At 39.2% G+C, this 18,236-nt stretch overlaps 1 long non-coding RNA gene across 15 annotated transcripts in view; it reads left to right on the top strand.

Annotated features, from left to right (window-relative positions):
- Nucleotides 1-18,236, top strand: part of LOC137156547 (uncharacterized) — a 107,370-nt gene that overhangs the window by 65,108 nt on the left and 24,026 nt on the right. Inside the window, exon 1 of one of the 15 annotated variants that reach the window (XR_010920807.1) lies at nt 14,837-14,992. The exons of the other annotated variants lie outside the window; for them this stretch is intronic. This is a non-coding gene — a long non-coding RNA (uncharacterized lncRNA). Of the gene's footprint in view, nt 1-14,836; nt 14,993-18,236 lie in introns of those variants that run through there. 15 annotated transcript variants of the gene reach the window in all.

The raw sequence follows: 18,236 nt of genomic DNA, 5'->3' as shown, positions 1-18,236 counted from the left end.
TACAGTTTTGAGGGTTTTTTTTTTCTTGTATTCTAAACTTTCATTGCCAAGGAGTGCAGGAGGAAAAAATACGCAGGAAAACAAACATTAGAAAGCAACTGGGGGGGAAATGTAATAACATCGTTGCATTCTGGCATTGGTCTATATTTAAATGTACTTCTTTATCTATATGCTGACGTAGTAAAAATGTTATAACCCACCCCACCTCAGTTTAAACTCAGTTTTGCTATATAGCTTATTTCTCTGACGAAAAAGGAATAAGCTACACTGCTATAAATTCCTTTATGCTGGTATAACTGCGTCCCCAGTAAAAGTCATACAAGCATGGCTTTAAATAAATAAATAAAAATCACATCCCTAACTAACTGAAATAATTATAGTACTATAAAAACTGTGTGTAGACCAGACCCGGGAATTTCTAGATTTGACACGCTCCAGGTAATACCTTTAATTTTGGTACAATATCAACTCATTACTAGAAATAAATAACCACTCTCCTGAAAGTCTTAAATGATTTAATCTGTTCTAAAAAATAAAATGTTATACTCCTCATCATTGTATGGAAAATCAACCCAGTAGTAGTTATCCCTAATATTATTCGTATGGTTTAATAAATCAGCAGAGTGACTCAAAAGGCTTTTTCTCTCAGCAGCGTGATTAAATGAATGGGGTGTGGGTGTGTGTAAAATAGTCGACATAGAATCCACCCATCCAATAAGTAGCCCCTGTGTTACTAGTACAAAGTATCCAGCCCCATGTAAGTCTCGTAATAGGTATATGTAGCCATTAGGTTCATATCATCAGACTCATTGTATGTGCCCTTGCATTTCCTGTCACCTATACTCAAGCCACTTCCCAAGCCAACCTACGCATAGCTGGTGTCTGGCTCTCTCTCCTACATATATTGGACGTGGATTCATTGTAGTGTAACCATATAGCAAGTGTGAAAAATCGGGACGGGAGGGAATAGGCACCCATATAAGGAAAAGCCCTGCCTATCAGGACTGTCCCTTTAAAATTGGGACATGTTGTCACCCTAAGTCATTGTTCCCTCCAAACACACCTCCATCTCATTTCAGTGGCTGTCCACCTCCTGGGGTGGTTCTGGGGTTTTGCACCCTCTCACAGTGGGCCCACCCCCCAACTGGCAGGTCCCAGGAGGTGAGAGCCAGCTACACTTTTATTGTGGATTTGATGCCAGATTACTTCATAGTACGTGGCTATCTCTAATTTCTCTCTTTTCCTCAAGAGTTAGGTACAGTTTTCCTCATCACTTGTTGATCAGAAATAATAAGAGGATGAATATGTAACATGTGAGGATCTCTCTTACATTCCTTCTCCCATTTCAATCTCCACCCTTCAAAATCACTGAGTCTGTCCTTATCTCATTATTCCCAGGACCAAAACCCTCGTTCATACTGTCATAATTATTTTAACCTTTTCTTTTCCTTCTTCCCCTCTCCTTTCTATTATCCATTCAAAATGCTGCTGCTAAACTCATCTTCTGCTGTTTTGACAATGTCTGACAGGATGTACCTGGCCTTTGCAGCTCCCTACAAGAAGCCCTGCAGTTCTATAACACCCTGTGCCAGGAAAGGAGCAGAGAAAGTGGGTCCTTCAGGCCTGCAGAGGCCTTACAGAAGCAGCCAGTCAGAGCGAAGCAGGCTCAGATAAAAGGACCTGCAGGGCCTTCTCACTTCAGTTCCTTCCTTGCTTCTCATGTCATAGCCAGGGTGCACCAGTCTGGTGGCCACAGGAGTTTGAAGGATAACCAGCATTTGTTCCTGGCTGCATTTACTTAAGATGGATTTGCAGGGAGAGAGAGGACCTAACAAACTTGACTATGAGCTAAGGATGAAGCTAAAAGGGCTCAGGTAGGAATAGTACCAGGGAAGAAGCAGCAATGAACTTAAATCAAGCAGTGCATAATGCTGGTTATAGGTTCTCTGGGTTAGAATCTGGAGTAGTGAGTGAGCCTGTGTTCCTCTACTGGCTGCAGTGGCATAAACCCCAGAAGGGAACCGGACTTATTTGAGAGCCTGAACAAAGGTCTGGATTTAAAGAACCCGGAGCCAGGGCAGAAAGCCTTAGCAAGGACAGTTTTCCTTCTTTGGATTCTTTACTACCCCAGAAGGAGTTCCTTGGGAATTTGTGACTTGGCCAGAGGGCCAAACTGCTGAAGGATGGCTGGCAGCCTTCAAGGAACATCCGGAGCAAGAAGAGGACTGTGGTGCTTGGAGGTGCTCAAGAATTGAGGGGCCCCTGTTACACTATGTCATCCCCACATTGAATCCCTTCGCTTGCTAGAGACCTGCCTAACAGGAATGCTCAAATGTGTATCTGATTCACTTTTCGTTCCTGCAAAACTGCATATTTTCTCACAGCTTACAGAGACTTGCTTTATAAATACAGTGGGTAAGATTTACAGAAGTGCTGAGCAACAAGAAACTGCAAGTGAAGTCATTGAAAGCTGTGGTGACCCAATACCTGTGAACATCAGGCCCCTGGTATATTAATTCCAATTAATCAGCTAATAATCACATAAGGAAAATATCTTCTTGAATCTTCCTTTTACCCCTCTAATGGTACGAAACCCTCATCATAGGTTATTAAAGTTGCTTTTACGCTACTCGGTTTGCTGCCCCAGGACTCTCACAATGAATTGATCATCTCCCAAGAGACTTATCTTGGAAAGTGACTTTAAATAGTGTATATTTACTCTGTATGTAGAGATTTTAATTTTTTAATTTCTTTTTTTTCCTGAGAAATATCTATGGGAGAGAGTGGGGAGAGTCTTTGTATTACTGGAAGCTGTTGTTTCTGTTAATCAGTTGCTCATCATTTTTGCAGCAAAGAGTTTGAGAGTCTGATATGAAGAGAATCCTTATCAAATTCCCTTTGTCCATGACAGGAGCAATGATTTTGATTTTTGTAAGGTATTTGACTTAGTACTGCATGACATTCTGCTTAAAAAATGGCACAATACAATATCAATAAAGCAGATCTTAAATAGATTAAGAACAACTGATTACTGATGGATCTCAAAAAGTAGTTGCCAATGGGAAATCTTATTGACGGTGGGGGGGGGAAGGGGTGTTTCTAGTGAAATTCTGCAGGGATCAGTACTGGACCTATTACATTAATTATTTTCATTAATTGTCTGGAAATAAATATAAAATATCTGCTTATATTTTGCAGATGGCACTAAGATTGGCATAGTGGTAAATAATGATGACAAGGAAGTCACGAGGGTAGTCTGGCTAGGGAAAACAATGCAATGCAATTCTTTGATGTATTAAAAGAGGAGCAGTGAATAGGAATAAGGAGGTGACTTTACCTTTGTATAAGCCATTGGAGAGAGTGATGTTAAAATACCACATCCAAATCTGTGGTCTGCATTTTAAAAGATGTTGAAAAATTGGAGAGGGTACAGAGAACAGATGCACAAATTATTTAAGGGCTGGAGAAAATGCCATACAATGAAAGCCTTAAGGAGCTCTATCTGCTCAGTTTATCAAAAACAAGATTGAGCGGTTACTTGCTTACAGAGTTTATTTACTTTCATGGGGAGAATTCCAGGTACTAAAGGGTTCTTTAATTTAGCAGAAAAAGGTATAATAAGAAGCAATGGCTGAAAGGTAAAGACAGACTAATTCAAATGAGAAGTAAGGCACAATTTAATAACTCAAGGGCAATTGGGTGCGTTTCTCTGGCTTGTGTTATATGAGAAGTCAGACTAGATGTGTCATTTTGGAGTTAAAATCTATGACTCTGTGGGAGCCACATTCAGATGGTAAGAGAAAAAAGGAAGCATAGAAGAGGGGTTTAAGATTTAGATGAAAATTGGTTATTAATCTTAAATTTAGGATACAAATTTGAACTAAACTAAGTTTCCCCAAAGCCTTAGAGAACTTCAGTTACACTTAGAAGAAAGGGAAACCCAATTCTCTGTAGGGTAATGTGGTAAGCAAGGAGGCTAATATTTTTAAAAGCGACTAGTTAATTTGGATGACTTCATTTTTTGGGCACCCAACTTGAGACATAAATGGCTTGATTTATTTATTTCTTAAAAGTGAACACATCCACCCTTTGAAAATCAGTCCTCTAACATGGCGACCCAAAATTTTGGTTACTTCTGAAAATCTTGGCCTAAAACCTTAGTGGGGCTCACCGGGATTTTAAAATCTTCTGGTAATTTGTTTCTTCGATCTTTGCATGTTTCTGCAAATGTCAGGGGCAAAGTTAAGCTTAGGTGGGCAGAATAAATCAGGTGTGATGGGAGGCCTTGTGAGTTGGTGTGAGTCCTCTCAGATGTCTTGCAGGTATGAGTCAAGACCTTCATTTTTAATGTAACCTACCCCCCAAAACAAAGCTTTATTTGAATTTATGTATTTTCTTTTCAGCATATGGATTTCACATCTGGTTTAAAATCGGTTTGTATATTTTAACAAGTGAGTAAAGCTCAAGGGAGGGGTCTTAGTAATTAAGGGATTATGTTTTCATGGTGTTAATTAATTTGATTCCCAATATATCATCACTTCCTTGTATTTACTATGCTTTTTTATTGGCCGAGTATGTTTGTTAAAGAGATTTGCTAATAAAAAGATTATCTTCAAATCCATGCAAGCTTTTGCATTTGAGAATCAAAGGGGGTCTCTGATGGAGTGTGGATTAAAATCAAGGAGAGAAATTCTCAAGCAAGGGCCTCATGTGAAAATGTTCAGCTTCTGTGAGTTGCTAGCTGATTTTTAAACAGCTATGCAAAGATCCTTGAATTGATGGAGCACAGCGATTATTCTGCTAATTATTCTTCAGAAGCTTTCCCAGTTATCCATGGTGGAGTTTTGAGATCTGAAACGTGCACTGTGGGTTTAAACTCTAAGAATTCATTAGTGAATTTATTTCTGAAACTGAAGATGTATGAAAACAAAAATGAACAAAGATAACGCCTTGAGGTTCAGGAAAACAAAACATCATGATTCATAGCAAAATCACTTGGGTCCAGATCCTGCAAAAAAGAACTGAGTGGATGAACTCTTATACCTTTACTCATCTATCTAGCTGGACAAAACAAAAAAATATGCATTTAATGCCATGAAGGTTCCAATCTTGCTCACTTTGAAGCGAGTGGCAATACATCCGTTATTGACTAGTTTTTTAATTTGTTAGAGAGAGATGTCCCGTTTAATTGGAGAGTGGATTCACCTGAATAGAGAGCAGGAGATGAGATACCTCCCCTCTGGCTTTCTGCTGAGGTAGATCAGCTTTAAGTTAATTTCATAAAAGTCCTGTTTCAGGGGGGTCTGGGGGAAAATGGTGAATTAGAGGTGGTTTTGACTAAATTTGTTTTTCATCAGAAAATGCCAATTCTCTGAAACTTTGTGTGGGAATGAATCAGTTTCGACAAAACTTCTGCTGGGAAGGATTCCTCTAATCCAGGATGGAATTTCAGCTTCAAGTCTTTGTTTTAACTCTTTCAGAGTAAAGACTAGATGCTGCATTTCCCCAACCACTCAGCTATAGGATATTCTGGGCTGAGTCCTTCAATCTCTCTTGCTGAAGCTATTCTACATTGTTTAAATAAATATTCATAGTGCCAGAGAGAGAGAGTGACTCCTTAGCCTATGGTAGGGCACTCATCTGGGACATGAGAGATGCAGGGAGTTGAACTTGGTTTTCTACATCCCAAAGCAGTCTCTTGCTTGCTCAATTAATATGTAATTACTTATACCCAGTGGACCAGCTCCAATATGAGAGAATGACTCTATAGCCCAGTGGCTAGGGCCCTCTTCTTGGGATGGGGGGGAAACCCAGGGTTAAGTCCCTGTTTTCCCTGGTTCAGAGCAAGGACTCTTGATTCGGGGTCTCCCACTTCTGAAGTGAGTGCCCTATTCATTGTGCTTTTTGGCTATTCTGGAATATCTGCACGTGGTCTCTTCTTTGGGGTGGGAGGGAGAGAAAGAGAACAGGGAAAATGTTCAAAATCGCATAAATCGTCACGAGCCAGGAAAGTCATTTTTGGACAACCACCTATGGGCTCCAGATCAGAGGGTAGTTTACATCTGCTTTTTACTGCCACTCTGTTTTCCCTTGTTGGGATTTCAACTGCAGGGATCTCTGCTAAGTTCTATGCCAAGTTCTTCTAAGGAATCATAGGGGTGAATGTATTGCAAGACTTCAGTGAGTCAGTAGTGAGTGGCAAAATGAAATAGTGCAAAATATACTAGTACAGTAGAATCCATTAAAAAGTCAGCATGTGGAAAGTAGACCTGGCAGATATGCATTAAGCAGGGAAATGTAGGCAAAGCAGTCAAAGATGCCTGATACATTGCACAGCCATGTGACACTATATTTATTACAGACGTCACTACCACACACTGAGTGTGCATATGTGCATCTGTTTCTGTGTCTGTTATATTACCAATAGGATATGCAGTGTAAACCATATATGTAGTCATGGTGCTCATCACACAAATGCCTGTATTTTCCCAGAGCTTATTTCCCAGTCGTACAGTAACTAAATGCATTTAACCCCAGCTATTTAGAAGCTTATGATCTCTGGAGAAAGTACCAGAGCCCTCCTCCTGCAGGGATCCATGACTGTACCCATAATTATTACATTCACATACTAGCTTCCATTCTCAACTATCCTAAAGTGTTTTACAAACTTAGCAAAAGAGTGTACAAACTATACATGTAGAGGACTTCAACCACTTCTGAATTGCAGCAAATTCTGGGGTAGTTCACAGCAGCAAAGCAATACTCCAGGAGAAGCCAAGGGATTGGGGGAGGGGAAGGGAGCAATATTCTCCAGTTGAAACTGGAGGTGGGTGGGGGGTCACTTAGGTCAGCAGAATACTATTGGCCATTTTGAGATTTGGCCACGGCGTTACCTTTACATTTGCAGAAAAAAGAATGTTGCGGACCTTAATAGGACCGTAGGGGGTCAGGCTCTACAGTATTTTTTTTGTCTGAAAGACCAGTACTTCCCACACCATTAACATCTAGCTGCACGTCAGTTCACAACTGATTCAGAGAAGGTGGTGCTATCTAACATACCCTCAGTACCATTTCCTGAAACACGTGGAAATTTCCCACCCCAAGTATTGATCAGCCTTAACTGTCCTTAGCTGGTGAGAACTGATGCAATCACAACTCAAGGTAGTTATGACCACAGGCCATCCTAAATCAATAAGAGGTTGTTAAACATGTTAAATAAGGGAGCAGTGAAGTGATACAGGAAGACTTTAAAAGTCTCCAGTTGTAAGCCATAACCCCTGACATACAGCTATTATATCATTAAGTAAAGGCAATGTAAGTTTCCCTTGTTAAAGCAGAATTTAATGAGACCAATTCTGCCTTCACTCAAGTATCACAATTTTTGTTTCAGTAAACACAAATCAAACTCCTCCATGGAAGCTTTAGTCACTTGTGTGGTGTTCAAGTTCTTGTAACACTTTAATAAAGCATTCATTTTTGTTTCATCTGTAGCTATGTTGTTACTCATTTCATTTTAATGGATGGAATAAAGCATGCATCTTCCTCCCCCTCATAATAGTCTAGTAATTAATTTGCCTGGGTGTTTGAAGTATCATAGAAATCTTGTTAGCATATGAAATGTAGATTGGTGTGTGTATCTATCTATCTAATATATATATATATATATCTTTCCAGTACTATAAATGAATCAGGTTTTCCACTTGGAGTGTGCATTTAATCTCATTAATGTCATAGGTGTTTCTCTCACCCTTTAAAATGTTGAAGCCTACTCTTCTTCTTAAGGCTGCTGTTTTTCTGGGAAAAAGATGTTTGCCTGACAAGAAATGGTAAATATGCAGAAAGCTGCCTGGCATTTTAGCTATGTGATTTACTCTAGCACTTTCAAAAATCTCCACTGCACTCGTGAACCAAAACAGGCCTTTCCTTAAGCCACATAAATTATTCTACTTGATGTAAAAATATTTCTGAAAAACTTTTAACCCCTTGTTAGAAACCTGTTAAATCTTTTGTCTCTGATTCTTTGAGTTCTTTTCCATCAGACATGCACACTGTATATCTCCTTGTTGTGTGGGAGTGAGAAATCTAGGTCTAAGGCCCTTGTCCTGCTAGCACTTACACACATGCTTAACTTTATGAACATGAATAGTCCAATTGAGTTGGACAGGACAGCTCATGTTTAAAGTTAAACAGATGTGTAACTGCGGCCAAGATCAGGGTCTTAGTCTTTGACATGTTTCCAGTGCATGTTGCACACTGTAAGTGCTTGTGGGACTGAAGTCTCTCTGTATGTTTACTAGTTTACCAAAATTCAGACTGACTTGCATGAAAGTAGTGTCATATTAACTGAAAACTGGCTGGAGGACCACAATCAAAGGCTGATGAAGTGTAGCAAGTTGACAGTAGGGGGTGATAGGGCAAGAGTCCATCATTCTTATTTAGCATCTCCATAATCACCTTGAAGGAGGGGTTAAGCAGTATATCAAATTACACATATTAAATTGGGAGATGTGAGAATACAAATAGGGTAGGGGGATATTAAATAGAACCTAGAGAGACAATAGGTATGAGGAGGAAATAACCAAAGAAAAGTCATCTTGGGGAAAATATTACTCAGTACATTTATGGTGGTGGAAGAACAATTAGAGACCCAGGACACTTGTCTATGTGGAGACTTAGTACACAGAAAGCCAGTGCATGAATGTAGAGCACGCTATCCTGCCATGCACAAAGTGGCTCTGTGGACACTGGTTCTGTGCATTAAAAGTTCTGTATGCACTTTGTGTATAGCAAAGCACACTATGGGAAGTTTACTGCACAGTAGAGGAGTACACAGGCCCAGTTAATGGGCTATCGCAGGCTTGTGAGCTGTAGATTTATACCCCGGCTTGCTGTGCACTAAGTCTTTATGTTGACAAGCTCCCAGAATTTGATGGAGCAGAAAAATGTGGATTCTTCATTATCATCCTTATGTTTCTTCTGGCATTACTAATCTCCATTAGAGGTGAGTTTACAATGCAATACACCAGGGGAAGAAAGCCAGCATAATTCTAGCTGTATAAACAGGGGTTAACCACATCAAGTGTGGTTAAAGGCCTGATGAGTCACTATTGTAATCATCAGGAGCCGGGTTAAAGTCTTTAGGATTGTAGTGAGAGCAGGCTTGGAATGCTGCATTCCATTCTTGACACATCATTAAGAAAAAGCAGTGGACAAACTGGAGAGACATCAGAGAAAAGCAATAAAAATGTAGGAACTGACAAGTGATAGAAATTAGAGATAAGAATCCACACCTTAGCCAAGGATGTCACTTAGTGGAGCTGTGATAGCTTACATCAGGATTAGACCTGCCCCTAAATACGTGTGTGCTGGCTAAGAAACAATTAGGGGACATGAAAATGGTCTAGAAATAATTTAAAGAGTACAAACGCAAAGCCAGAATGAAATTATTAATCATGGTACCTGGACCAGTTCTAGAAATAGTGGAATGGAATCAAGAAAAGGAGACTTTCTTTGGTGAAGAAAATAAAGACTATGTCAGTAATAAGGAGGACTATTAGGAATGGAATATTCTTTCAAGGGTAGGGATCGAAGCTCCATCCTTTGGGGCATGTAAAATACAAAGTAGAAAAGGACTTCAAAAACTCCACATCCTCCTCTGCACTGCTCCATTCACCAGAAACGTCCTCCCTGGATTCATCCATAAAGCCCATTAATTACTTCCCCTTCAAATCTTTTCAAGAAATTAGCTAACTAATAATGGGTAGGTTGAGGGGCAATTGGATATAATTGCCTTACAATCAACATTTTGTAATTTTTTTAAAATCTTCCTCCTCCACCCTTCAAATGTTACTTATGTTCTTAAACCCAAACCCAGCATGTTATCTTTAATGGGGCTCTGCCCCTATGGAACAACTTGCAGGTGCCTTTGAATGCAAGTTCTTCAAGGCATGTAGTGGCTTGTGTTTGTGAACAATTCCTGGAACGTAGTCCGTGCTACCTAGTTATAAATAGGTTTCTGACTTTATATTGGGTGGCACAGTTGCAGCTAGAGCCTATGCCTGGTTCACCATTGCTGAGATTTAGCTTTGTGTAAATAGCACATATGCATGCAGAGGTCTCGTCTTTAGCCTGTGATTGCTTCACAGTTCAAGTAGTGATTCCTTCCATTTGATCAAAAATGCACTTTAAAATCCAAGCCATGTAGCCAAAAGATCCTTTTGAAGTTTCACAATATATAGAAAAAGCATGGCTTTTTATATACCCAGATAGAAAAAGTACACTGTACCAGATAGCATTAACTATAGGTAGTATTCTTATTTACCTTATGAAAAAGTCCTGTAGAATGTAATGGAAAATAATTTTTCCCATAGCTTTTTTGATTGATCCTATAGAATGTAGTAGAGAAGTATGTTCCTGCTACAGAATTTTATAGGATGGCTAAAAAATAATCTATAGCAAAGATGTTGTAGTCTATTAAATTCTATTTTTGGGGAATGCAATGGAGGGCATAAAATAATTTCTATAGAACCCTGTTAAATGTTGTAAACCCTATTGGTTTAATTCATATTTAATTCCATAGGGTTATGGAATATTGATGCTTATGAATATTGATTTTTATAATTCTTACCTTGCTTTTTTTTCTCATTAGCATCTTGTGGCAATGAGTTCCGCTAGTTAAGTGTTAGCTTGGCATATAATTAATAAAGCCATTTGATAATTAAACTGAGTGAATTTTTCAGTCATGAAATTAAGTAATAGCTCTGTGTTAAAGTGATCACAATGGTTCCATCTGGCTTTATAATCTATGAAGTTAAGCATAATGTACAAACTTTTGCACATAGATCTGCTAATTCATCTCAATCCTGAACTGCATTACCCCTGTTATTCCAGTCCTGCGTTGCTTGAGAGAAAAAGCAAATTATGCCAAATTGTGCTAAAAATTGTGCAGTGATGTTAAGGACTAGGAGAAGAAAAGCAAACTCTTTCACTTGTGACAAAAATTACGAGCAGAATTTGGGTCCCTTGTGATGAAAGTCTGTTCTCTAATCCATTCTGCTATTGAGCACTGCCCTTCCTCATAACACTGTGTTTATAGGTATTAAATCCAGTACACATATTTAACATGGAAAAATGCCTGCATAATTTTGTACAAAGAGCTCAAATCTTGGTACTACCATTACTTGTAAGCTGAGTTCATCTTGTAAATAGAGTTGTACATTTTTTCATTTCACTCAACCTCTTGTTAAACGAATGGAAATTTAACCTAAGAAAGCTCAATGAAGCTTTGGTAAAAGCGTATTTTTGGTTGAAAGATTATTGTTCTTGTCTAATGAAGTAAGATTAAATCTGAGGTTTTAGAACCTCCAATTCTGGGACTTAATTTAAAATGAACCCATCATGTTATGGTTATTTAAGATATCTTAATTTATTTTTTATTTTAGACTAGGAAAAGGCAATCATTTACCTTTTATATATTGACAACATCAAATAAAATTAGAATTACATTAAGTGCTTAATGGCGTGCGCAGCACCATTGAGTTTAAAGCAGTTGGGTCGATCTGCAATTTTGCTTTGTTTTAATTATAGTGTCAGTTAATATATGCTGTAATCTATCATTATGCTCTTGGCAATGCTAACATTTACTTTGTTTTATAAAATTGTTATGTTTGCTAAGGGCACTTGTGAAGTATATTAATTTTGGGTATAATGTTCACTTTTATCTGGATTTATATAATCACAACCAATCAAAAGACAAATAGCCAAAAATAAAAACTATTATGATGCAGTAACTCAGCTGTCTCAGTAGGGGGACCAAATGCAAAGTAAAAGGATGTAACTTAAAAACTTATACACAAAATTTGATGGAGAGGAAAAACAGCTGTATGGATGGTGTGTAGGAGAGGCCAGATACCATGATGATGGCCTCACTATGGACAGGGGAGCAGAAAGATAGGTAGATATATCCTAGCAATTTGAAATGTGTGTACAAACTGTCTAATCTGTTGCTTTTGTTTGGCCCATAGCTAGCCCATAATGTACAGGCATCAGGTCAGGCAATATGATCCCCTGACACAGCAGATATAGACGGAGATCACTAACACTGTTAACAAAAGGTATGGTGGTGAATCAGAGCACTTACCATGCAGCACCCCACAAAAATGTTGACTTCAGACAATTAAAAATGGTACCTCATAGTATGTATATCGTTTATACCTGTGTATACACACTGGACAGGAGCTCAAACCTATATGGGCCAGTTTGTGCCCTTGTGTAAGTAGGACCGCCTTCCTCAAAGATAAGAGCTTTTAATGGTGACATGAAGCTATGGCTATTTGGAACAGGTAGGCACGGAATTGTCTGCTTATACCACGGTGGCATCTGGCCTTCTCATCCACTTGGTTACTTTGTGAGTGATAACCTTACCAGCCTAAATGTGAATGTGGCCTATTTAAAAAGCTGCACAAATAGTACTGAGTACCAAAATCCCAGGGATGAACTGTTAATAGAGCGTTTCCTCAGGAATATTTCTAATGGCACTGCTTTTTCATTGTCTTTTTATACAAGGCAGCATTTTAGAATGGAGGCTAACTCTATAGTTAACTCTAACTCTACTGAATAAAATGTATGATCAAATTGAATTCCATTATTCACATAATCAGGCAATGGCAATAAAGTTTTAAATCCATTACCCAATGCATCGTGTCAGTTTTCAGATATTTAGATCTCTGGAAAAGAAACAGGTGTCATGCTGACTTAAAAAAAGGAAATAGTAATAAAAGGCCAACATGAAATCTCAAGCCTTAGAACAAACTCTGTTTTGGTTTGTCTGTATGTTAATAGTATCCTACTCAGATGCCAACCATCATTAAATCAGCCCAGTAAACATTAGCCTCTGAAAAGTCTAATAAATATAACAGTGATATGTTCACAACAAAACTTGACACTCAGCACAATTGAGCTGATTTTGAATTTCATCTCAAACTAGAATGTCAGATCCAGTTCTCTTCATTGAAAGATTCGCTAAGGTGCATGAGTCTTTTGAGTGAGGTAACACAGACCCAGTTTTGAGTTTCGGCCTGCTTATGGAATTTGAATAATGAAAAACTCTTGTTTTCAGATTATTTCAATGTGAAAACTAGATTAAACATCACTGTCAACTGAGTACTCCTTTTCAGAAGAGTTTCAAGGTGATTTGGGGGGGCGATGTTAACCCATGTGGATCAAAACCAGTAAATGTTCTCAGGTGCATCATCAAAGCTGTGTTTCACAAAGCTCTTGTATGTTTATATGATTGGTGAATACTCTTCAATCTGTGGATGTTCTATCTGAATGGTTCACACTGTGATTTGAGCCAGGGACTCACCATACAAATGTAATCACAAACTATTATTTAAGCAGAAATGGTAACGGTAGAATTCTGAGGTACTATGCCTCATGGAGTCTGTGAATACTAGTACAGTGGTTATGTTTACCCTTGCTAAAGTGATTAATAACCAGCTTACAGTTACTGGATGATTGTAGAGATGGGTAAGGATAAGGGCCTTTCTCACCCTGTTTAGTCAAGGAAGATGCCAAACTGCTGGAGGTAGATGCTCCAAGGAGAGCCCAATGTTTACATCATAGGTGATATCTGTTAAGGAAGACCACAAATTTTCCCATAGTACATTCTGAGGGGATGTTATTTGGAAACTTAATTATCAGAAAGGGGCAGCTGTAGTTGCTCAGCAGCTCTGAAAATCAGACTGCATGTTTAAGTGCCTGAATGTGGATTGGGCTAGTTGTGTAAGGACTGACAAAGGCTCAGCTCACTTCCAGGCTCAGCTCGCTATTATTTACTGACTGTAAGAGTGACTTATTTAAAAAGTTTCTGTGTATTGGCAGTGAGTGCTCAGGGAGAGAACCTTTGAGCCAAGGGAACTCCAGTCCAATGTGGGGCCCAGGAAAGAAAGTCTCTCCCATCTGGACTTGTCTGTGACATGAGAAGGCGTAAATAAGTGGATGTGGTTGGAAGCTGATCCTTATTTCTCTTCCAATTAGGTATCATATAACCTGCTGCCCTTCTTGGAGCTGGAAATCTTACTGTGAGGCTTCTGGCCCAGTACAGGGGTAAAGTCCTGTGGAACTGGTGCATGTTGTAAGATGTTGGATGGGTTGAGGGAAAAGTTTTAGGTATGCTAGTCTTATTTCAGTAGGATACTCCCTTGTATGTCCAAAGACCAGCTCATCACAGCTCCATGTTAGAATAACATGATATGCTGAGGCTCTTAAACCAAAAGTGTGATTTGATGCCTGATAAGCAAGTCATTACTGATGGCTGCAAATCAGTCCAGGGCTGGTGGCAACACACACCGGAAACCCAATAACCATGAGAAGAGATCATGTTTGAGAGCCAAATTGTTCTATTTAAACAGTCATTAAACTGTGTCAGTAATGCAGAGCCCAGGGGAAGGCCAATTTGGCCAGGAAGTTGGGTTATGAATAAATTGGTTTGTCTGAGGAACTGAATAAATTAAATACTTTAGGAAATGTCTGTCAGTTTCTCCACCCCATTCCTTGGTTGGCCTGGAGAGCAGCTGATGTGAAACAGAAATTGTGAATGATTCCTTAGCTGGCTGTTTATTTCTGGAATCCTGGAATAAGCTTTCAAAGGATAAAGCTAGAAGTGAAGGTTTCAGTACATTGTAAGGTACGTATCCTGCACCCCAGCTCACTGTTTGAGAGCTTGTGCTATGTTCTCAGGTGTGATAGTGATTGGGTTAGAGATTAGTGGGTGTGGCTTAATGAGCTATAAAGTTTACCCCATGTCTGAAACAGTCAATCTAGCCTGGAAGACTGGCTTAAGTGGATGCCTGCTGGTTTGAGAAATGTGTCCCAGCCCTGAAAGGCCTCATGTAGCCTCGAAGTCTAGCCTAGACGAAGACCTTCTATAGACTGGGAAGATTTAGTCCAGCGGAGGATGCTCAGTGTGGGCAGGCTTTAGCAGCCACAAAAGGTACTGTTCAATCTGGAAGTTCAGCCCAGACAAAAGCTAGTTCTAATTGGGGGGGCTTTTACTTTAGCTGGGAGTTATATGGTTATGAAGATGCTACGGGAATCTCTGAAACTTAAGATATTTCACTTCCTATGTGATGTTGAATTAGAGAAGTACACATCCATTATACATATTTTAATGCTCCTGATCTTTCCCCCCGCTTTGTGGTATTTGAATCTACAACCTACAGTTCACAAGCCAGATCTTGTGTGTCTCAGGCCAGTGCTTTAATCACAATACCATTCTTCCCTCCATTCCTTCAACCCTTTGGATGTAATACATTCTTCAATACATTTAATGTATAGTTTGTGCCTTTTCCTCAGTAGGAACTGAGTGCTATCAATTATCTTGAACTTACAAACTAAAAAGCTTTTTTACTCTGAGGGTCTTAAAGCACTTCCCAAACATCAGTGATCAAAACCTCACACACTTCCATAAAGAGGGTATTGTACCCATTTTACAAATGAGTAAACTGAAGAACAGAAAAGTTAGTTAACTTGCATGAGCTCACAATGCATAATGTGGTGGCACTGATAAAAAAGCCAGGAGTTCTGTCTCCCAGTTACCTGCTCTGTATGCTCCGTATGAAATAGATGACAGATGGCAAATGTAATCTGAGATTCCAGTTAGATCTATTCTGTATCCCTCAGTCTTGTTTTACCATAGGTCTGCAGCAGCTGCCGAGACACACACAGATCCATGCACCACTCGTAAATCGTCACATATCCATTTTCTGTAATGCTGTAGATTTATGAAAGCTCCAAAATCATGTACAAAGCTAAAACATAATCCTGACCCAAGAAGCATCTTGCACCAGATGGAAAAAGTGAATCTCATCTGTTTGCTTATCCTCTGGAGTAAATGTTGCGTCACTGTGGCTGTATCAATAAAAAACGTCTTAAGACATGCTTTTTTGGCTATGACATGCTCCTCAGTGTGATAGTTTCAAAGGTGAGATTTTACAAGGAGAGCAGAGTTCCTTCATCTGGAGTTGTTTAATAATCATACCGTAGATTGGACATGAATTTCTGACAAACCCTTAGCAATGAATATGCCAGTCAGCCTTCTAAATCCGAAAGTTCTAACTGTGGCTGTAGCTTTCTGCCCCCTCTCATCCCCCGTTATCTGTAACATGGATGTTTCTAACTCTAAAAAGGCTAAAAATCAAGCAAATCACTCAAGCCTTTTAAAAGGTAAAGATGATGCTTTTTGGAAAATACAGTTTAAATGTTTCCCCTCCCCACCCCCCTTGAAAATCAGGGTTGCCAACCTTGCATTTTAGTTTTTACTGACATGAAGATCTGATGTTGATTTTTTTTTTACTGACATCACTAAAAATACCATAAACAATACAATAATGTCACAAGTGTGTACTCACTCGCAATATTCTGTACACAGGAATTTGGAATTACGCAATTGTTTTAGCTGCAGTTAATTGATCAATTGGGTTCTTTGTGCGTGTGCAAGAATAGAAAACAGGAAATTGATAAAGTCATGGTCAGTGTAGTTTTATGATACAAGAAGTGGTTCTGAATGATGACAATCAATGTCAAAATACAATATGTTTTATTTCTCAAACATATTTGTTTACGGACATATTCATTTATTTATGGATTTACTGACGGTATTAAAACTGTACATTTTTTTTACTGACTGTCTGTAAATGGACGGTTGGCAACCCTGTTGAAAATAAATAATTGCCATTTTCTTTAAAGTGTAGGTGTAATCAGAAAATGTATTCCATAGGAATTTCATGGTGTGGTCCAATATGTATTCCGTCTCAACTTCTAGAAATGTTCTCAGCGTATGAATCAATGAGTGACTTTTGTAACTGTCAGCCCTCCAAACATAACCTTGGATTTAAAAATCAGGCCTTTTTTTTTTTTTCCTCGCCTCTTATGTCAATACCTGTGTTCTAGAAAGAGGATATCTTTGAGTAGAGCTGTTGAACTTTAAGGCATTACCCTAAAATATAGGGTTATCATTACTATCCTTAGATGCTTGTATGGCCTGCATCACTGTGGTATCTGAGCACCTCCCTTTTTTTTTTTTTTTTTAATGCATTTATCCTCACAACATACTTGTGAGGTACAGAAGTGCTGTTATCTTCATTTCCCAGATGGGGAACTGAGCAGTGAGAAGATGTGGTACATAGCTTAATTTTAACAGTTTTCTATCTCTTTAAATTCTCTGGGGCTTTTCTGGCTCTGTTTACAGGCTAGGTGCTCTACAAAGAAGTATGTGATGTGTGTCTGATAGCAGTCAATCTGCAGAGTTAGCATTTCTAGCAAGATGGGGTGAGTTGTGCCTCTTCGCTTTAGGGCATAGCCTGTTTTGTCCCTCTGTTTTGGTTCTCGCATGTTAAAGTTCTGGATTTTAAGAAATAAAGTAGTGTTGTGATATAACCTTCCATAAAAAGTGTTTTGTTTTGTGTCTGACTTCTGTTTATGTGCTGTGAGTATAACAGAGGATAAGTGACTTCCTTCCTATATGGTGTCTTTGTTGGGGTCTGTGATGGGGTTATCACAGTTCATTTGCGGCTTGGAGTGGAAATCCAGTCCAGTGAGGAGTTGTCAGTGCTTGCCCTCTAATCCTGGGTGCCTCACAATGCTTTGCTGCTGTAACTCCAAACGTGGGCTGCTCACAACCTGCCAATTAGGTTGCACCTTGAGTGTCTGTTTATAGCTGCAACTGTGACCCCAGTAGCCTGCCAGCAACACACCAGTCACACTCTGGCTTCCACCAGTCTTGATTACAACCAGCAAGCTGACCCCACGTACTCCTAGTCCCTAATTCCCCCAAAACTGTGCGCCCTGGAGTGTCCCGTTCTCTCCTGGACTGTTCACAGAAATAATAAGGTTTGTTCTTCCTGTAAAGAGACAAAACCACATCATAGCTGAACTTAAGTGAGGGTAGAACACCCTTCCTTTTAAACACAACACTGAGTGTTTTTAAGGTAAAAAGGAAATAAATTTATTAACAAAATATACATAGGATTAAGTGAGTTCAAGTATAAGGAATGAAGTTAGAAAGAGTTACAGGTAAACAAAATATGTGTCTAAAAGTCTAAAACTGTTCTTTGGTGGATTAAATCTTTGCCTAAGCAAGTTTGTCAGCTATCTTCAGTTCCCGGAGCCTTCAAGCCCCCTCCCCCCCCCCCCCTTTGGTGGAAGGACCTACCTATCTCAGCTTCCAAGTGCTCTAT

The sequence above is a fragment of the Emydura macquarii genome, unplaced genomic scaffold, assembly GCF_026122565.2.
Source record: "Emydura macquarii macquarii isolate MOO-44397 ecotype Brisbane River unplaced genomic scaffold, CSIRO-AGI_Emac_v2 contig_1451, whole genome shotgun sequence".
NCBI lineage: Eukaryota > Metazoa > Chordata > Testudines > Chelidae > Emydura > Emydura macquarii.
Note: the sequence above shows the minus strand (reverse complement) of the source record. Positions and strands in the feature narration are given on the sequence as shown.